The 22,445-nt window shown below is 39.9% G+C and overlaps 1 long non-coding RNA gene across 5 annotated transcripts in view; it reads right to left on the bottom strand.

The window, feature by feature from the left end:
- LOC147828378 (uncharacterized) overlaps positions 1–22,445 on the bottom strand; it is a 105,172-nt gene that overhangs the window by 29,724 nt on the left and 53,003 nt on the right. For all 5 annotated transcript variants that reach the window (XR_015450922.1, XR_015450920.1, XR_015450921.1 and 2 more), the window contains one exon: positions 106–283. This is a non-coding gene — a long non-coding RNA (uncharacterized LOC147828378). The remainder of the gene's footprint in view (positions 1–105; positions 284–22,445) is intronic.

The following is a 22,445-nucleotide window of genomic DNA, read 5'->3' as shown; positions in this document are numbered from 1 at the left end:
GGATTTTTCTATAGTGAGTTTCTAAAGGAATACAATTGACTCCAGGATTGAATCACGAGACAGAAATTCATAAAGACATACACTCGTGTATACATGCACACCCACCTGCATGAACATATATTTTACATTTACATGCACTCGTATACACCTACTCCCCTATTTCCCGTTCATGGCAGGGGTCTCTCATAGCTGGCCAAAGCCCTTGGTCCTTTGCATCTGCATAATCTTCATTTGGTATAGGGCTGAAGGAGTGATCTCTTTCTGGGCAATTGCTGGGCTTGGACTAGAAGAAAAAAAAGGGCACAGGCTGAACATGCAGCAGCCCTGAAGGCTTCCCCTTCAAAGTGGCTTGTATCTGCATTCCATTTGGTCAAATAAGTTGCACAATTAGAAACCTAAAATCAGTAAAGTGGGAGGCATAATTTTCCCACAGGAAGGGACCCAATAGTGAGGAACAGGAAATACTTCTGAATTTACATATGAAATAAGGAAGTAAGATAAATTCTTTTTTGCTTATAGATTTTTATGTAAATCGAAAGCCATTAGCAGTCAATTTCATAAGAAATGTGCAATATCAACAAAGTTCAAATAAATACTTGTGCTAAATGTTTTACTGAAACTGAAACTCCATTCATTATGAAAGAAATATTACAAATCACAAAGGCTCTGTTTTTGCTGTTATTGTCACTCATGTCTGCAGTTTAGCTAGACATGCTACAATATGACGGGGAGTGATTAAATTCTCCTGAGACTTTTCTCTACCAGAGCCATTATATTTTAAAACTTTCCTTCAAACAATTTGTTGTCACAACATTTGACCTTCATATGGATCACACTCATTATTAGAAATCAAGGCCACTTCTTTTCACTAACTCATGACATTTAAAGTTGTCTACCCTGGCACCAATAAAATTGTTCATAAAGACATCTACAAGCACACAATGAAATTCTATGACAGTCATTCTATAATAGTTGCTCAAATGATTCAGAATACACTTACATTATTTTTAAAAGATTTTTTTCATTGACATTAAAGCATAATTCACAGAAACAACTTCAGCATTATCTCACTATTCCTAAAAGAATGTTACTTCAGAGGCCTAGGGACACTGTCGTAAGAAGAAAGGAGCCACTGTACACTTTAGGGCCCTTGGCTTTTATAATCAAATTTATTTTTGAGAAAGATCATGCTGAAGGCACAAATGGGTGCAGATTGGATGAATGACAATAGAGGCCTATGAGGGAAACTGCAGGCCTGAACACAGAGATGGAATAAATAAAATGAAATGATAGAAACTAAATGGTTCACAAACATGTCTCTTTAATATCTAGAAAGTAAAACTTTGAAGAAATATGCAGTATCATAGAGACAAAGGAGCTAGTCTGGTCTCTGGTACCTAAGATTTCCAGCCTCTTTAAGAGAATCTCATCATCAATAAATATATGGACACATGACTAATCCCAAGAATTGGAAAGAACACTGGTGTTGAAAGCTGTGAGTTCCAGTTCCAATTTTGCCACTTTCTAGGCATGTGTTTTTGGGAAACACAAGTTGTCTGAGTTTAAAGAGCGAAGATTCATGATCAATATTGCCTATATCATGAGTTTTGTTTAAGAGTGCAATACAAGATGAAATCCATGAAAGAAGTTTTAGATTCAGTTCAAATTATTAGATATCTGTCACATAAAGGGAAGAACTTAGTAATTTGTAAAGTGCTGTACAATATAAGTTACCAGTTTTTGAGCTGATAAAGGTTTTCTTTCCTCTCCTTTTTCTAGATCCTGAGCTAGACCAATAATAAAGTAATAGAATGGCAAGCTGTGTTAGAAAACTCAAGTCTGAGCAGAGGCAGACCCTCTTTAAGCATCAGATACACATTACAAGATAGAAGAGAACAACTCTATACATACAAGCAATCAGATTTCCTTAGGACATCTGCTCCTTCCTGTTCCTTTACGACCTCAGCTCCTGAGGCTTGTTTTGGCCCAGTCAAGCCTCACAGCACAGAATGAGTACTCATGCCAGAGGCTGTACAAAGGAGGATAAAGAAATTTCCAAGGAAGAGAACTGGGCACAGGACCAAGCTGAGAAGGCAGGCAAGGAAGGAAAGAGTCAAAGGGGATGCCACCTGATGCTACGGAGGCAGCTACCTGAGGCATCTAGACAGCCCATGGAAAACACATAGAAACAAGCCAGTGAGAGAAGGGTCTCAGGCAAAGAATTCAGTGAATGTCCTGGGGAAACTGTGTGTGCATCTGCTTAGCTTCAGGAAGGCTTAGTTTGTTCCCTCAGACCCCTCAGCCGCAGCTGCCTGAATTCTGACAGGAAAGACCAGGAAGCAAGTAGGTCATGTGGCACCAATCACTGGTTGACCAGGAAGACATTCTCTGGATCCTCCTTGTCTCCCAGCAAGATAAGAAACACAGCGTTCATGTCATGGTATTCCTTCCTGTCCTGTCTGCTGGAGTGTGGCATACCATCCTCCAGACAAGTTCAGAAAGCACTAAACATCGACCTAGGCCAAGAACAAAGAGCCTCTTGTTAGAAGCTGGTCTTAGAACAGCATTATGACTTGCTGCTGTTTGATGGGTTTTATCTTCTACATTTTGGTTTTGACTTTCCTGAAGTTTTCTGAGACTTTTAAACCAGAAGGAAAATATGGGTTCTTGGGCACTAAGCCTTGTTAAGGGAAGTATTAAAAGAAACTGTGGTTAAGCTACTGGTCTTCCATCTCACAGAGGGCAATTCAGCTATATACAAGGACACATTGTGGACTGAGGTAAATCAGATTCAGCACATTTTTAAAGGTGAGTTTGAAATCTCCAGTGGGAGCCAGTGAACTAAAACACTGAAGGATATTGAGGCAGAATCAGAAATCATAATATTTATCAAAAAATCATATGGCACCTTACCCTTTCAGTCTAAAAGGTCATATAACATTAACCTTGAGCAAAAAGGAATGCTGTTTAATATCACACATGAAACATAAACACAGTTATACTAATTTACAGGAGTTTAAAAATATTATTAAAATGACATTGTTCTCTTGGAATGTTATAACCATTCCTCTTTTGCTTATGCAGCTTTAGAGAATATCTTCCTTGTCAGCATCTTTCAGGACTATGAGAGACTTCTCCAAATTTTCTAGGTCCCAATTTGTCATTCCAGAAACCTAAATGAAACTGCTGATTACTATCTATAGGGACCCATGAAGATTTGTGATGTCCTGAATGTTTGTCACCCCATGAGGCAAGTAAATGGCTAATAGTTATTATTCCTTCTCCAAAAGAGAAAATCACATTCAGAGAAGCTAAGTATACTGCCAAAAACAACTGAGCACTTATTGAATGGATGTGTTGTGAGCACATCTAGTTGTTACCCTTCTCAGGCTGATGTTTTATCCACAGGACTAAACCACATCCTCAGGCATGGAACTACATTTACATTAGATGTTACTGTGATGAACAGAGGTATTTCTAAGAGATCCTGAAAGAGATATGAAAAAAAACTAAGTCTAATAAAGTTAATCAATATGGGGATGTTGGTGAAATAATATTGCTTTTACAGTCATATGCAGCTATATTTTGCTTCATACTAATATATCCCTTGAAAATTTTTCACTATAATAAAATTTTATAGACTAAATTGTATTTTAAATATCTAAATGGAGCTCCCTATTTAAGGAAAAAAGTCTTTATATACCTTTTGTGTCCTTCTTGGTAATGTGAATAATCACCCCCGCATTTGGGGGCTTTGTATTCTTAGATTCAGCACATTTGTGTTTTCTTATTGCAGGGCATGCTCAAAGTTTGAATTAATAGGAAAATAATATTTTGCAACAGTTCGCTTTTTTTTTTTTTTTTTTGGTACCAGGGATCGAACTCGGGTCCTTGTGCTTGCACAGCAGGCAGTGAAACCACTGAGCTAAATCCCCAGTCCAAACAGTTCACTTTTGTTCACTTTTGACAGATGTATTCATAAAAGGCTTTTATTTGTACTGTAGGTAATGGTATAGTAGTGCCAACAGATACCAAGGCAATATTCTTTTTTCTCCTAGTAAAATCTCAGAAATGTATTTTTAGACCATGCCTATCTGTTCCTGCAGCCTTAAATTGTGAGGCATGTCTTCTGAGCATGGGCAGGCTCTCAGAGTTATCTTTTTCACAGATATCTGTCTAATTGGTAGCAGCTGTTAATCAAGCACATTGTCACAAATCCTGTAGTGCAGTATTCATTCTAAAGGTTTGTGGTTTTTTACATTTTGAAGAGAAGCCATATCCCTTAGGCAGCATGGGATGGAGTAGATTTCTAGTAATTATATTGAGTTGATGTAATTTGGCCTGAAATATCTGATTTGAATGTTTATGTTGATCAAACTCCCCGAGACACTGTCAGGTTTTATCAACATTTTGTGCTGTTCACACATAACCTAAGAGGAAATGCTTCCTTAGCTGTCTGGTTTATAGGTCCCAGGAGGATTGAAAAGTAGTGGCCTGGGGTTTGCATTCATGTTCTGTCCTAAATGCTTGAAGTTACTCGACTCCCTTTAAGTGTTTTTGGAGACAATTACCCTGTGCTACATTCTGGATACCAAGGTAAGGAAAGCATAGTTCTAGCCTCAAAAGCTCCCCTCCATTCAGAGTAGCTTCACACAGCAGGGCACAGAAAAACCAAGCTGATGCTCTAAAGCACCCAGATCCATGGGCTCCCATATTCTCCAATCCTTGCATCCCTAAAATCTGAGACCAGGCTGAAACTACCCCCAAATTCATGGCTCCAAAGAGGCACCTTTTGGGGTCAGTGTCCACCTTCCAATATCCGACTGTCAGGATGAGACCCACACATGTCTTTCGTCTTTGGTCTTATCAATCAACTCCCAGAAAGGTCAGCCACCAGCTCCTTTCCTCTATTCTCCAGGCACTGAGAAATCAGATAGGGTGTGAAAAGCTGGCCAGGAAAGTGAGCAGGGCCTGTCAGTTGCAAGATCCCAGGGAAATGCCAGGGTCCCATATGTAGAACTCTTGAGCTCCCACAAGATGTGGATGGCCTAAAAGAAGACGCTATCATGGAAAGTCACTATCATGAGTTCCCACAGTAGCCTGCACTGCGTCTCTTGGCATGGCGTGTACTTTCATTTTTGCTTTTACTTTCTTTCTTTGTTCAGCCCAAGTTCACTTTAAAAACTGGTTTCTCACATACCCATTCACCCCACACTTTTCAAATAAATCTTAGGCACCGTTTTAGGATTGTCTTGTCCAATTCTTTGTTCGAGACAAGAAGGATCTAGAATACTTTCAATTGACAGGCCATTTCTAGAGAAACTACCAGATAACAGCACTACTGTCACCATAATACTCTGTACTTCCTTAGCCCCAGTTTGATAACTATCCCCACCCTCCCTTGAGCTCCCCAAGTGCCCATTATATTATCAGATTGCTCTGCACAATCTCACCAGGCAATGGTGAGCTCCTGCATTTCCTTGCATTAGCTGGCTCTCCTTGAGGGTGCCTACTCCCACATAGTCCTTGTTCTCCCATGCACTAAGTACACACGTAGGATTGGTGTGCTTTTTGCATCCAATGTCATGTCTCACCTTCACCTCTGTGGCACATTGCAGGTTCCAAAAGGGCTCCAGCTATACCTCCCACAGCATGCCCTGCTGCATGTGAGACCTTGCCTCATAGGTAAGATCTCTCCCCTTCTCAGCAAATGCACCTCCTTCTGCATCACTTTCCTCCCTTCCCTCTAATGAATCTCCTGTTTACCTTTGTGGCTCCCACCCTACTTCCTTCACACTCCTCAGCCCTCCCCGATGACTCCTGTCCCATCCCTGACCCAATAAGGCCTTGCTGAGGTCTACAGAGACCTCTGCAGCACTCATTTCAGTGGATTTTTCATCTTCAATTTAAAATGATGTGAGAGATAGAGGTATAGTTTTAAGGAGTGAAAAATGAATATAAGAATCATTAGAGAGAATCTTAAATATCCAAAAAGAAAGGGACAAAAGAAGGGGAAGAAAGAAAACACCAAGAAAAGAACCTCAGGGGATGCTAATACCTAAGGCATGAATCAAGGCAGAGGCTGAGAAGCCATTTTTGATGGATAATCAGCTTGAATGTCAACTTCCTGGGTTGAGAGATGTGTTGAAAACTGGTAAAGCAGACTCCTGGGTGTACCTGTGAGAGTCTTTCCAGAGAAGACTGGCGAGGAGTCAGAGATCTGGGTGGGACAGACTCACTCTGAATGTCACCAGCACTATGCTGGGCTCAGGTGGCAGGAGAGAGAGGATGGCTCACAGGTGCTTGATCTTCCCCTGAGCAAGCGTGTTTTTCTTCAGGTTTCACACCCAGACATCAGATTCCAAGTCCCTCAGCCTTTGAACATTGACTTGCACTGGTATCACTCCAGAAGCTTCCCAGGGTTTTGGTCATATGCTCCCTCTCTCCTTTCCCCTCCCCCCGCTGCCCCCCTTCCCCTCTGGCTTCTGCCTCCTTGGATTGAGCACCTACTATTTTTCCTGGCTCTCCATCCTGCAAATGGACATTGTGGAACTATCCAGCCTCTGATCATGTAAAGCAGTTCCGTATCTATCTATCGATCGATCGATCGATCGATAGATAGATAGATAGATAGTTTATTAGTTCTGTTTCTCTGGAGAACTCTGGTGGGGTGTAGATATTTAGAAAATAGCTTTTAAAGACACAAATTAATGGGCATACAAAAAGAATAACAAAAATTTCATGAGCTCTGGATGCATGCATAGACTGGAATAAAAACTGAGTTGAGAAAGAATGGTGGAAGCAGATGAGAGAATTATGGGAATTCCAAAAATGAAAAAGACTACATAGAGAATGAAGGGAACCCTCAAGAAAACCTCTAAATAAAGGCAGATGCAATACTGCACAGGGCCAAAGAGGTTCGTGAGTCAAAAGATGATTCAGTGAAATACAGGAGTACAAGAGGTCTGATTGGCTTTTAAAACTTCAAAAGTAGAATGATTCCTGGAGATAGGATGTATCCACAGGATTGTTAAATGAAAAAGGAATGGAAACAAAAGTCAATGGACCTGAAGGTCAAAGAACTGTAAGAGCAGAGAAAAGTTTTAATTATTTTTGTAATCTTGGGACCATGAATCAGACTGAAAAGAAGCCAAACAGTCTCTCCCTCCTCACAGGGTTAGTGTGCACTTCCTATGTCTCTGGAGGGTAGGGATTGTGCCATACTCACAAATGGGATTTTGTTAAAGTGCATGAAAGAAAAGGGATGATTTTCTAATTCTCTGCACTTACACCCACCATTGAGCCAATACTGCCAATCAAAATCAACACTAAGAAAATCTGCCCAGTTTATGTTCCAAATGAGGCTAGCCAAATGTTAAAGAAAATAGATTAGCAATTAATTTTGCAAGAGGGATGATGTCAGTGACAGGCTGCCTCGAATTTTCAGTTAGTTTCTTCCTTTATACACTCTCTATTAAACATGAGATACACAGAATAAAAATTTAAAGTTTCACCAAAATCTGATCCAGAAAATGTGTCTGGGGTGAATATTCTCAATCATCTAAGTGCCCAGCCAATTAGTCAGCATGACTAATTCTTCTCTGGCTAAGCGCTTCTCTGGGACTGTTTTCTCATCTACAAAGCTGGCATAATAACAGAACCCTTCCTGTGGCGTGTTTGGGTGGTGAAATGAGAAGATACTTGTAAAGAACTTTGCTCAAGGTGAACTGGCCATAGTAAAGACTCAAGAAATGAGAGCAATAGTGCCAATAGAATGACCCAAACCTCAGCCTCCCCATCTACCTTCCTGTATCCAGTCACCCACAGGTATAGCTGTAGAATGAGTAAGAGTGCACCCCACAATTCCTATGTTGGAACCTCATCTCCAACATGATGGCATTTGGAGTTAAGGTCTTTGGGAAGTGGTTAAATATGAAGGGAGAGCACTTACAAATAGGATTAGTGTCCTTATAAAAGGGACCTCACAGAGCTCCCTTACCCCACCTGTCATACAAGGACACAGTAAAAAGATGGCCATCTATGAAGCAAGGAACAGGGCCTTACCACATCTAATTTGCTTGTGACTTGATTTTGAACTATTCAGCCTACCGAACTGTGAAAAATAAGTTCCTGTTGTGTATAAGCCACTATAGTATTCTATTATAGTGCCCCAAATGAACCAACACAAGGATAAGAGCACGAAAGTCACTCTGGACTTCTGATTCAAGACAGAAGACAGAAATTTCATTTAGTTCTTCTCTCAAATTCATAAAAAGAAGTAGAAGCGGAAATTCATTCATAAGCCCTACAAGAATGGAGAGTGCAGCCATTTGCTACAGTGTCCATAACAGAGTGCCACAGATTGGGTAGCGTAAATAACTGAAATTTATTTCCTTACAATTTTGGATGCTACAAGTCCAATAGCAAGGTATCAACAGGGTTAATTTTTTCTGAAAGCCTCTCTCTTTGGCTTACAGATGGCCATCTTCCCTCTGTGTCTTCACAGATTCTATATGGCCAGTCATGTGGAATTACAGCTCACCCTAATGACTTCATTTAATTTTAATTACCTCTTTAAAGATCATCTTGGTTGCCAAAAATTGGTAAGGCATTCTTCTGCATGAGCCTGTGAGGGTGTTCTCTGATACAACTGGCATACAGGTCAGGGAACTGAGCGAGGAAGACCCCCTTTGGATGTGGGCAGTAACGTCCAAGTAGGCCGGAGACCAGACGGAACAGACATCAGGAGGAGGAAGCTTGAATGCATGTGTACAGCTTGAACAGATGTGTTTCTACCTCCAGCCATCGGTCTCAGAATCAAAATCTTTCAGCCTTTGAACGCGGCCTTGTACAAGCCACTCTCTGGGGCACTGCGAGGCCTTCAGCCTTGGAGTATGGCTGCATCGTTAGTCCCTCTTGCTCTGAAGCTTCCAGCTTCTTGGAATGAGCAGTTAACAACTAACTCCCTTGGCTGTCCAGCTTGCAAGTGGCCATTGTGGAACCCTCTGATCTCTAATTGGATGACCCAACCTAATTAATCTCCTCTTATAATGATACAGACTCTATTGGTTTTGTTCCACCGGAGAGATCTACATAGTCACATAACCCCACCTATGTGGACGTGAGGCTTCGAGAGACATATAAATACAAGCTATAACATTAGCTGTGTAGTCAAAGGTGAAGATTCTCCTTCAATTGCACCTATAAACACAGAGCTTAGAGGGGTTCTTAACACGCAGAAGAGGGAGCTATTGGTGAAAGAGATCTATATAAGCTGAAAGAAATCCACACCAGCTCCCTATATTAATCAATATACTCCACCATTTCAAATAACAGGAATGGAGCATCAGAAACTTGAAGAAGATTAAGAGTTAAAAAAGAAAGAAAAAAAGAAGAGTCCGTATAAAAATTAACTCTGAGAGTGCTGTGGTTTAGATATAGCTTCCTTCTCCAAGCCTTCAAGTATTGAAATGTAGTTCCTCTAGTGAGGTGTTAAGTAGGTGGGGACTTAATCCTGTTGTGGTGTGCAGACTTGGGAAAGATTAGGGTTAGATAAGGTCACTGGGCAGGAGCCCTGTGATTGAATCCTGGGGTCCTTACCAGAAGAGGTCGAGAAACCAGTCAGACAAAGAAACATGCTCTCTCTGTCTCTTGCCATGGGATGCCCTGCACCACCTTCGGGCTCTGCCAGCAAAAATTCCATCACCAGATGAGGGCCCTAGATCTTGTGCTTCCTGAACCATGAGCCACCATAAACCTCTTTTCTTTATGTGGTAGCCTGCCTTTGGGTTATTTGTTATAGTAATGAAAATCAGACAATACAATGGGATTCAGCGATGATTCAGGGGAGTTGTAGAGGAAAAAATTGAAACAAAAGGACAGACATCAAGGAAAAAATTTTAAGAAAAGGTAATAATGAAACTAACCAGGACCAGTCAATAGTATCCTAATAAAAGCTTCCAAAGAAAAAGATAATAAAAATGGAGGAAGGGAATTATCAAAGAAAAAATAAAAGGAACATTTTTCAAAAGACGTGTTCAAGCTGGGTGTGGTGGCACAGTCCTGTGATCTCAGCATTCAGGAGGCTGAAGCAGGAGGATCATTGCAAGTGTGAGGCCAGCCTGGACAACATAGTGATACCCTGTATTAAAAAAGAACAAGTATTCAGACTGAACATAGTAAGAGAAAAAAGACTCACAAAACTCCAAAACATCAAGAATGAACAGCCTCAAATTTTTCAGAAACAAAGCCCAGCTTACTTAGAAAGAGAAGAGAATCAGGTTGACATGCCACTACACTATTTTGTTGCCCTCCCTGCCCCTGCCGGATTGGATACAGGGCCTCTGCACTGTATTTTTGTTTTAAATTTGAGACACGTCCTGTTAAGACACTAAGTTGGCCAGGCTGAGCTTGAATTTCCAACCTGCCTGCCTCCCCTTCCCAGAATGCTGGGATTACAGGTTTGTGTTACCAGATAAACTACATCAGTCAGCAACCCTAGACCTTAGAAATAGAGGGAGTTTGGCCTCCAATTTTCAGAAGGAAAATAATCTTGAGAAAAAATGAAATACAAAGTTTTAGACATGTACCTACTCAAAATTTCCCTCCCATCAATCTTTTGTTTGAAAAGTAATTTTTGCAGTATGAGGAGGCACTTGTGAAAAACAAAGTAGAGAATTAAAATTTTGAGTAGGCAGAGAGGGGTAGAGGACACAAAGTACTAATTTCCTGATACTGTCTATTTAAAAGTACTGACTACATTAAGATAAATCAAGATAGAGATATTTAACTGCATTACTTGAAATTATGAAGGTTACCAAAAGAATATCTGAAAATAAAATAGACTATTACTCTTAGGGAACTTAATTCCTCAATCGTAACAGACTGATAATAGAACAGGAAGATAATACTGGTAAAGATCTATTTGTAGCACTGTGTAGTTAACTGTCAAAGGAAAAAGATATCGGAACAGTCGAAGAGGTCATCCCTGAACCCAGAAGAGTCAACGGGGGAGGTGGGTAATAAGGCAGCAGGGAAGACACTATACCCTCTGCACTATTTGAATTCTGATCTCCAGGGAAATGTATGCTTTGTATAATAATTATAGAGGAAAAATTCCTCCCAAAAGTCCTAAATCTCAGAGATTGTGCTCTCAAACCGCACTGAAGTACCCCCTCCACTGATGTTGGGCTGATTCCGCAAATGGGCACGTGCCACCCCCGTGCTAGCAAAGGTAGGAAGAGATGCCTGAGACCCCAGTACTTTATCTAGTACAGCCTTCTCTTAGTGTCTGGTGGCTTCATGTTCCACTCCATCCCCACTCCTTTTTCATTCACCTCCTTCCTTTCCTCTTTTCTGGTCACATAGCTAAGAAGTCACAGCTTCTATGTAATCTAATTATGGAATTCCTTCTATGAAGAAATATACTCAGCGCTATTAGCCTGAAAAATAGATCATCAAATCTTCACCTTTTTAATAATAAATTTGACTAATTTGATAATGTTACTAAAAATGCCTGGTTTCATACACACACGTGCACACACACACACATACACACGTGCGTGCACACACATACGTGAATATAATCCTATGGTATAACCCACTGGATGGATGAGTGAGAACAGACAGATTGAGATAACAGTTTTTTCAGAACCTCACATTGAATTCTACTTTGACGCTGTAGACTCGTTTTCCTCTGCATATAGAGGGCAAAGGTGGCATCTTCACCGGTCCCTTGATAATATTTGTGCTGGCTCCTCTTGGTCACCTTGCCCAAGACTTTCACTGATAGACCCTGTTTTTCAGTTCCCTTTTGTAATACAATCAATGAAAATCAGATTTCTGGCTCTCTGTTTCTGATGTTAGTGTTTGAACAATAAACATAAGAGCTTTAGAAACAACTGCAAGCACCAGTTCCTTAAGTCTCATCTCAATAAAAAACTACATAAACATAATGTCAGGGCTATGCAATGCTTACTTAGGGTACTAGTTTCCATTGCTACTATCACAAATTACCACAGGCTCGGCAGCCTAAACAAGGCACCTGTATCCACATCCTGTTTGTCACAAATGGGATACAGGTCTCCCTATTCTAATCATGAAGTGTCAGCAAGTTACCCTCCCTTCAGAATCAACAATGGTAGACTCCTTCTCACATTGCATCTCTTCAGTTCTAGGGCCTTCACCCAGACCTACATCCCCAGCCATTTTTACTTATTTATACATAGTGTTCTACTAAGTCACTAAGTGGCCCAGGGTGGGCTCACTTGCAATCCTCCTGCCTCAGCCTCAAGAGTGCTGAGATTACAAGCAGGTGCCACCATGCCTGACTGCCCTCTGGTTCTTTGCAGCCGAAAAGTGTTCTCTGCTTCATTCACATTTGCTTGGGCTGACCTGAATAACCCAGGATGAGTTTTCCTTTCCAAAGCCCTTGACTGCAATCACATTGCAGTCTCTGTTGCTATGTCAGATAACATGTGCACAAGTTCCAGACTTCAGGCACTGCCACCTCAGGGGACCATTATTCTGCTTAACACACTTACCCTTCTGTGATCATCCTTTGATTTCTTGGACAAATGATGCCTATGAATGAGGAGGAAAGTATGACCGTGATTTGAAAAACAACCTCATAAGTACTTCAAAGTTTATTAGCAAAATTACATACAGACAACCAGGGTTCTCAGTGAAGCTATCTACAATTGCAAATCACATCAAAGAAAATCACATTCCAATCTCTGTAACTTACACCTACATAATTCAGTGGGGCTTGTACATAACTTTGAATATACAATTCCCTGTGAAACCAGTGAAGAATAAGAGCCCATAGATGACAAGGGTGCAATACATTGCAGAGGTTGAGGGCTGGAGAGGATAGGAAGGATTACATTTCACATTGTTTCTTTTATTTTTAAAACAACTTTTTTACTAATTATGAAATGAGCATGTGCTCTTTATAGAAAATTTGGGAAACATGGAAAGATTTTCTAAAATAGAAAGCTGTATGTAATTCTCACATTCTGTCTACATTCTCATGTAGATTTAGACTGTCAACAACTGTCATTGTAATAATAACCCCACTAGGATAGCACCCTTATTGCAAGCACTGTGGAAATCAGTATGGAGATACCTCAAAGAACTAGGACTGGAAGTCCCATTTGACCCAGCTATTCCACTGCTGGGGATCTTCCCCAAAGAATTAAAAGAATCATACCACAGTGATATATGTGCACCCATGTTCATAGCAGCACAGTTTGTAATAGTTAAAACTTGTAAGCAGCCCAAATGCCCATCAACTGGAGACTCCATAAAGAAGATGTGGGGTTTTTTTATAAAATGGAGTACTACTCAGCCATAAAAAATGAGAAATTAGAGACATTTATAGCTAAGTGGATGCACATTGAGGCAATACTCTTAAGTGAAATAAATAGGACACACATGTGTAAACACCAAATAGTTTCTCTGGTCTGAGAAACTGAAAGTGTAAATAAGGACTAAATGTATAATAGGTCATGTGAAATAGGAAGAAAAGGGACAAAGGGGAAGGAAGTGGGAGGGGTAGGGGAAAGGAAAGAATGGAATGGAATTAATATGAGAAAATGGAAAAATAGGAACAAAATCTTTGTAAATAGGACTGGAGGGGTTGAAGGGAGGGCTGGGCAAGGGTAAAAAATAAGAACCAAGAGAGACTATGTAAAGGTGCAAATTTCCAATGATGAATGTCATTATATTGTATACCTAAAATGTACCAATGATTAGAATGAATAATCAATAATGTAAAATAGGAAGAAAAGGTCCAAAGGGGTAGGGGTAGTGTGAGGGGAAGGGGAAAGGAAAAAAGGGAAAGGAAAAAATGATGAGAAAAGGATAGCACCCTTATATATAAAAATCATCTCCACTGAGACTGAAAGTTATCTTTAGTTGTTCTTCTCACCTGAGGTTTATCCCAGATATGAACTGCTTAAAGGTCTAACTTATAAAATACCTCAACCCTCCAGAGCTAATTTGCCCAGATAGTAAGCCGTGAGCAGAAATCTCCAAATGTGAAATGCATTAAGGCCTTTGCAGCAGTACCTGTAGTCAACACTTACTGAGTATTTCTGATGTGCTGGACACAGTTGTCCTTCATTAACTCATAGATTCTCCCCACCACATAGAGAGTGGCAGAGCTCAGAGCACAGAACCACACAGAAGGGCTCCTCAGCTGCTCTGGGCCTTGAAGTAAGAGCCACCCAGCAAGTTGTTTCTGACTTTTTCCTGCCCTTGAAGAAGGCTCCTGAATTACACAAAACTTTGATTAAATACATTTGTTATGCTTTTCTCTTCTTACCTTGTTTTGTTATAGAAGTATCTGCTGGACACCCTATGACTGGTGAGAAAAAGTACCCCACTTTTCTTCTGTCACAGGGTCCAGAGCTATTGTCCCCATTCACAGATGAGGATGTGGAGACACAGAGAGCCATTGTTTTCCCCTGTCACTCCCTTAGGAAGCAGCCATGCTGGAGCCAGGGGCTGCAGACCTACTGCCAACCTCGACCTACGGCTGTAGCCTGCCTGAAGCCCTGGACACTTTGCTCTTCCCTGCCTATCAATATACAATAAGAGCCAGAGAAGATGTCAATAGGAACAACTACATCTGCATTAACTTAGAAAAAAGACTTTAATAGTGTTGAACTGTTAGTAGCAGCTAAGATTTGACAAGTACTTATTGTAGCCGCTGGCTGTGCCAAACACTTATTTAATCCACACAACTACTCCATGAGGAGCACTTTACAGATAAGAAATGGAACCATCGAGAGGGTAAGTAACTCAGCCATGGTCACACAATGGGCAGGGGTGAGATTCACCCCCAACCGTCAAACTCCTAAGCCTGGCCTCACGGTCAACGCTTTGTACTAAATTTTGTGCAGTTCTATAGACCTGGATAAAGATGTACAGAACACAGAACCAGCTGTTTCAAGGTTGACAGTGTAGGCCACTGCACAAAAATGAAGGAAACGGGAAGTCATAGTTTGGATCCTAAATTAGCTTACTGTGGGTAGCTCAGCTTATGAGAGGAGAAGCTGGAACCTCAGAAGGCTTCTGAAGTATAAAGTTACCCTGAGAAACAGAAACGGTGTGAGAAGGTGCATCATCCCAACCTGAGGGTCCAAGCCAGAGACTGGTTAGCCTGGCAACACAGTAAGGCACCCTCAATAAGTCGGCGCACAGAGGTGGAGTAGATGGCCAACAATACAAGTCTGTGGAAATGGAGAGTTCAGCTTCCAAAGAAGCAAGTAACTAAACAAAAATGAGGGGCTAGGGAGAGCTGGCTTGAAATATTAGGAGGACTCTCCATTGTGAATAGGGGGAATTCACTTCCTAGCAAATGGTTCCATTTTAAAGGGATTTTAAGATGGGCACATTCTGGGGCAGTACAAGGAAAACCCTACAAACAAAATATTCCAATTAGGAATTGCAGTTGTAAGTTACTCCTCACCTGGACTATTCACCCCAGGCTTCATGACCACCTTCCAGGAATGACACCTAAGGGACAAGTGAGCTTGTGGCCTAGGGTGGGGTTCAAAAGAAGAGCATTTGCTCTGGATCAAATTTCACCTTACACCGAGGGGTTTCCAGGAACTGGGTGGGGCAGTGAAGCAAAAACAGACGCAAGGTATCAGAAATGGGAAAGCATGAAGGAGATAAGAAAAGCAAAGATGAGAGGCTTCATTTCTAATCGGTCCTAGGCGTCATCCTCTGCTGGATTTGCTCAGTTTTGTGCTTTGTTTATCTGAGAAAAGGAAGACCTCAATGCTGCTTTCTGTACCTCCGGAACTGGATTTCCACCTAACAAATTACGAACCTGATTATTGGGTTGTACATATGCTTCTACCCTTGTTAAACCCCAAAGGATGTCAATAATAAGTGGAACATATTGTCCTCCAAACAACTGCAAACTGTTGATGAAAAGTAATCCCAGGAAAGGAGGGTGCCCACTGGAGATTTGGGGAAAAAAATAAAATACTTTCAGAAGCCCCAGGATCTGGACTTTGGATAGTTGTCAAAATGACACATTTGAAATGTAAAGGTTTTTATCAAGGGTTTAATTTTTGTTCACTTTTAATGACTACAGAAAAAAAATCAAGACAATGCATTCCTTCATTGAAAGGCTACAATTTGCATATTATTATCTCTGCAATGACAGGAAAAGTAACTTCATGTGTAAATGTCAATGCATATACGCCCAGAATGCCTTTTACATTGGAAACACATGTAGTTATGTTCTGCTTGGTAAGTGACTACATATTTTTAGGGTTTGTCTGGTTGGCAGTTGGGTATATATTTCCTTTGTTCAAAATGTGCCACATATTTCTGATTTTAGCATGGAACTTGGTTTGCAAAACAAAACAAAAACTTGTAAATGTTTACACCATATGACCTGAGGTCATGCTGAAGCATACTTTTAGTAGTATTTTCTTTTGCCTTCTTCTTTTGTGGTTTTGGAATCACAGCTTGCCAATAAGTAATTAGCTCAGAAGTCTATTGTAATTAGACATCCCTCTTAATCTGGGTCAGGGAAGATGAATTACATCAACTATAGTTCTAATTCCAGCTAACTTGTATGTTTTAGTGTATGATAAATGGTGAGTACAAGAATGCCAGTGAAAATGATGTTCAAAATTGATGGCAATATCAATGCCCCCACTCAGTTTATTGGCCGTGGAATAAATGAGTACCTACAGCTGTAGAGAAATACAATATATATAAAGTACTTCAATGCTTGGCACATAGTAGAAATTCAATAAAAGGTTTATTGTTAAAACCAACAACTGAAAAAATCAACAACTGGGTTAGACTTCCTTGTTTTATGTGTTTATGGACTTACTTCTCTTACAGAGCTTATCACACTGAGTTTTGGTCTTAATACAGTTAAATTATTTTTAAAATCTTACTACAATAAAAGACACATTGCCATTAATTCCCTTCAAAATATTGTTCCTCACTTGCAACACATTTGTCGCATAGTTTTGTCATTTTCTGAAGCAGTTCTGGAAGTGTTGTTTTGTGAGTGTCTTTATTTACACTGTTACAGCTGCCATAATGTCCTGAATCAATTTAGGACATTTACCTTTCACAGTCATTTTAATTTTGGGAAAGAGCCAGAAGTCTCACAGTATCAGATCCAGTGAATAAGATGAATGAGGACACACCAAGTTTTTATGAGACTTCCTTTCTGTTGGATGGTAATCAGAAGCAGCATTCACTGTATTTTTTTATCACACTGGGTAAAGACACTCCCAGAAGAGGACTTCCAGAACTCCTGTAGGAAGTGCCAAGAATGATGTTGGAATGTGTGTTGGAATCGAGGGGGAGTATTCTGAGGAGGATGTGCAATGTGCCTTTTATTGTAATAATTATTTTTATTCTCATCACTCACCATATATTTTGATCACCATATAGCTGTCTCTATATGCAATTAGACTTAATTACCATATTCCAAACACATAAATCAATATAATCTGTTGAATTTTAAAATGTAGAATACTGGCCTTTGGACTTTTAACTTAACCAATAGTTCTGCTGGCATGAAACCCCATTTGTCTCCAGAGAGTAGTACTTTTCTTGGCCACATTTTTTAGCCTTCTATTTATTGGTGCAATCTAAACCTAAAATAAAGATACACATGGATAAAATTATACCCCTGGAACTCCTATATATAAGAATGAAGTAAAAGTTCAAGATTGATTATTCTGGAACTCACAGTTCAATTCTGCAATGGATGAAGTTGACTGTGGTTGACCATGCACACTGGAACAACCATTACACCAAACCACTGCAGCAGAGAACAAAGAGTATAAATGACAGGCTTCTCTTGTGGTCAGGTCTGACAGACTGTAGAGATAAAATTCAGAATATTCACAAAGACTGGAAAGCAACTTATAGAGAAACTAAAAAGGCGCCTTAGCCTCTACCTAAGTATTGTAGATAAGCTATTGCAAGAGGGCTGGATTCTTTGTTCAAGTACCATTCTTAGAGCATGCTCAAGTAGGTGTGGAAAACCTTTGATGACTGTGCTCTTTGTGAAGATTCTTCAACTCTTCCAAAATCCAACGTGGTAAAAAGGTGTCACTCAGAGAAGATGAAGGGTTCTGAGCTTTAGTAGAAGAAAGTACTAACTCTAATTTCCTGAAATACTAATAGAGGAGAATAAAATCTCATAAAACATGACAGATTCTGTGTGCAATGATGTTGGAGCAGATGTGTGAGGGCTACGACTGGGCCAACAAACGAACTTGGTTATACCAATAAATCCCAATTCTACTTTCATCATTAGCTCGTATTTCGTTAAAGAACTCCAAAAGAGAAGTGTGTATTTTCTCCAAGTGAATGTTGACCAAAATTCTTCGGCCATGGTTTTCTCCTCATTGTCAACAGAAAACTATTGTCTTTTTTATAATAATGCTATGGTTTCCCTGCAACTCACAGCCCTGCAGTAGCAGAAAGATAGAGAACAGATCATGCACAACCAGTAACATTACTCACATCCTAATTCACGAACGGAAATAAATAGGAAGAGCAGCTTGATCAACCAACACAAACATGTTCTGAACATCAAAAATATTTTGAAATTTAAAATGTTATTCAGTCAGTCATGAGTTAATGACTTGCTTGTCACAAAGGGAAGGTTGTGTTCTCAAAATGCAATTTCCAGAGAATTACAAAATGTGTCACGATGTCAGTCATTGAGTTGGTTTCCCAGTAGCCAGTAGAAGGCTCAAGATTTCACATGAAAAATTCTGCTTCCTAAGGCTGCCACCTACCATGCAGAAAGTCCTGCCATGCCCAGGTAAGATGTACCAGGCATTTGTTCAACAAATGTGTGCTGAGTTCTGAGCAGTAGGGACACAACTGTGACCAAGCTTCATGGATCATACAGCCATTGATCTAAAACAAGCAAACCAAATAAATATAGTTGCAGTGCAAAGCAATGAGATGCTAGTAGTAAACAAAGGCACTAAAGTAATGTGAAAATTAGTGCCTGTAGAAGGCAGCAGAGGTAACTTGACTCAGCTGGAGAACTTTAGTTGGTGGACAGAAATAAATTTAAATGCTATTTCCAGAGTGTTGAAGGTTGCCTCTACAAAAATCTTTATAATAATGTTCTACATTCTTCTCACAGGATTGAGGGGAGTCCCTGAGCCATTTACCTTTCTCCAGCCTAAGTGAGATTAAAGCCTATTACTCCACCAGTAGGTGGGAATGAGAGAGGGGAAAGGAGGGAACTGTGCAAATACAGTTTTTGGAGCAACCTTTAGTTCTTTACTCCAAAAACAATAAGCTAACATCTGAGTACACTGATGAACAATCCTTGGTAAATACTCTCTAGACCTTTACTTCTCTTTTAAACCACAGGGAACTTCTGTTAAAATTATTTTTCAAAATCATGCTAAAAAACTAAAGATAGTAACAGGAGTACATGACCAAGAGCAACTAAAGAGAAAGATATGAATACTCTAGTTTCTCTTCCGATCATATAAATCTTTCACCTTTTAAAGAGGAAGATATAGACTTGCAGTGTTAAAAGGTAGGATCATTTCAGAATTAACAGAATTGAAACTTAAAGAAAATATCAAAGATGACACATGGAAACTTTTGCTACACTCAAGCACCAAGAATAAAATTATAAACTTGCTTTTGAGGGGCCTACTGTATAAAGATTACAGGGGAACATTAAAAAGAAATGATGATAAATAGCTATCTTATCTCCTTGTTTATCTTTGCAAAGGATGATCTTCAGACAGAAAAAAAACACACACAGAGATTTGCTAGAGAAAAGAACACCAAGGCAGATAGAGGCATTGTAAGAAAGCCATTAACTCCAATAAATAAATATTTCCCAACCCCACCGTGAATTCTGAAGTACAGAGTATGTGGGGTGGATTTCTCCAAAGTAGATGTAAAGATGAGAATTTGAGGATACATAGTTTATTTGAATGATGATGTCAAAAAGTACAGATAAAGAAGTAATAAGGAGAGAGAGAAAAGAGAAAGAAATATAGGATGGGTACTCAGCAGATGAACTCTGCCCACAACTGGGGCACCACCCTGCCAATGAGCTTTGCCAGACTAAAATATTTAGTAAGCACAGGAGATCTGGGACATCTCCTTCAATTCTATCAATCATTGGCTGAAAGTTCTTTCTGGGTCATCAACTCTCCACTCTTCTGACCTTTCCCAACATTCAGCCAAAAGAAAACCTTCAGGTAGAGGGGCTTTTGGTCCTTTGGGAGGACTCCACAGGGACCCAGGAATAATGAGGTTGGGGCAGCATGAGAGAGAGCTCCACAAGACCTGGTACAAGTGAAGAGGAGGAAGTGGGTAAGAAATGTGATAAATCGGTGTAAGCTTGGCTTTCCAAACGGGAAAGCAGGGCTCTATAACTTGGAGATCCTGACAGTAATCTAAGGACAATAAATGTGCGATTACAGGGATGATTTGGAGTGACTAAAGGAGGAAACAGAAGTTGTGGGAATCCAGCAAGAACTTTAACATATTGACCTCATATCTCTCTTTCTCAACAGTAACATTAAATTGGGAGGTGAAGGAAAGATGATAGACCAATGTAAATACAGTATGTGTACAGATCTAGCTTCCTTGGGTAGCATGAAAATGACCAGTCTCAATCATAAGCTGGCATTAACAGTCCACTCAGTTGCCATGTTGCACAACTTCAAGAGACACAATTTGCATAGTCTCCCTGGACACATGTTGGCTTCTGGAACACAACATAGAAATGTGTTATGTGCAAAACTCCTCAAGTTTTACATCCCTGGCCCTATGGCACACAGATGTAGTGAGACAACAAGAAAGGTTCCTCAACATCTTAAAGAGTCTTCAACACACACACACACACACACACACACACACACACACACACACACTGCTCCGACAGGCCCTCCAGTCCAGTGCCAGAAGAGCTAAACAAACCAAGATACCCTCCTCAATTTTGGCAACTCCTCTTGAAAAGTCTTTAAATGTGGGAAAAAAGCACTCACCAACCTCACAAGATATAGCTAAACAAATTCAACCTTTTCATGCCCATAGACACCCATGAATATTAATCTAGAGAAAAATCCTACAAGCATGCCAGGCTCCTAACAACATCTTAATCAAGTATATCTCTGTTTATATTTTCTCTCTCTCTCTCTCTCTCTCTCTCTCTCTCTCTCTCTCTCTCTCTCTCTCTCTCTCTGTCTCATCTTGTACAGAATATATTCATTCATTGACTTAAAGCAATGTATGACTGAATTTGCACCTCACATACCATTAGGAAATGTGATACATACTATGGATTGGGCTTCTCCATCTGTGTTTCATCTTCCTTTTGGTTGAAATTGAAAAAAAAGCTTCAAAAAACAAAAACATAATGAAAAATAAACACCTCATACATAGCCTGGAAACAAACAGCCTTCCATCAATAGAGGCCTTCATGTGGAACTTGGAAAGTGCAGGTGAGACAGGAGGCACTTTTCTCCCCCTTTGAGCTGTGTCTGCATCAGGTGAGGCTGTGGAGATACAGGGTTTTCTGCAGCATCTTCTGGTGCCTCTTTCCAGTCTTTCTAGGTGTCAGGAAAGTGGCCATGCCAACACTGGTGGTAGCATCTTCATTCCTAGATCACAGCTAGGATTTTCTGTTCTCCAACTTGTAATTTCAGAGCCAGGCTTGGTGGGAGTAGCTCCTCTGTTGAATCAGTTATGTGACATTCTGAGTCTTATTTCTGAAGTTCAACTTAAAATTTAGGAGTAACAAGATTAAAGCAGTAATCGAATTCTCCCATCAAAAGAATATCCAGGACACGATAGCTTTGCAGCTGAACTCTACAAAATATTTAAAGAACTATTTCCAATTCTTCTGAAACTATTAAAAAGAAACCTTAAATTGTAGGAACTCTGCCAAACTCTTTTAACAAGCCAACATTATGCTGAAACCAAAACCAGGCAAAGTCACAGCAAAAAAGAAAACTATAGACCAACATCCTTTTGAACATAGACTCAAAATTTCTCAACAAAGTACTAACAAATCAAATCCACACCACACATGAAAAAGTTCACATACCCAGATCAAGTGGGATATTCGACAGTAATATAAAGATGGTTTAACTCTCGTAAGCCAATAAATGTAATACACCATATCAACAAAATAAAGAGCCAGAATCAGATTATCATCTTAATGGATGTAGAGAATGTATTTGATAAGGTTTAATAGCACAAGGACTGTAATCATTATGCATTGCAAACATGAAAGATAAAAACTGAAAACAAAGCAAAAAGATATTCGACATCCCTTCATGAAAAAACTCCCAACAAATTAGTTATACAAATATCTCAAAATACTAAAGGTAATACAGTCCTACCTTGGTACTTGACTGCTTTGAAACTCATAGAATTTTGTGCTCAATGCATTT

The sequence above is a fragment of the Heterocephalus glaber genome, unplaced genomic scaffold, assembly GCF_053883595.1.
Source record: "Heterocephalus glaber isolate CG9 unplaced genomic scaffold, H.glaber_assembly_v1.0 deba00001118, whole genome shotgun sequence".
NCBI classification, from domain to species: Eukaryota; Metazoa; Chordata; class Mammalia; order Rodentia; family Bathyergidae; genus Heterocephalus; species Heterocephalus glaber.
This window is presented reverse-complemented; position numbering and strand designations above follow the sequence as displayed.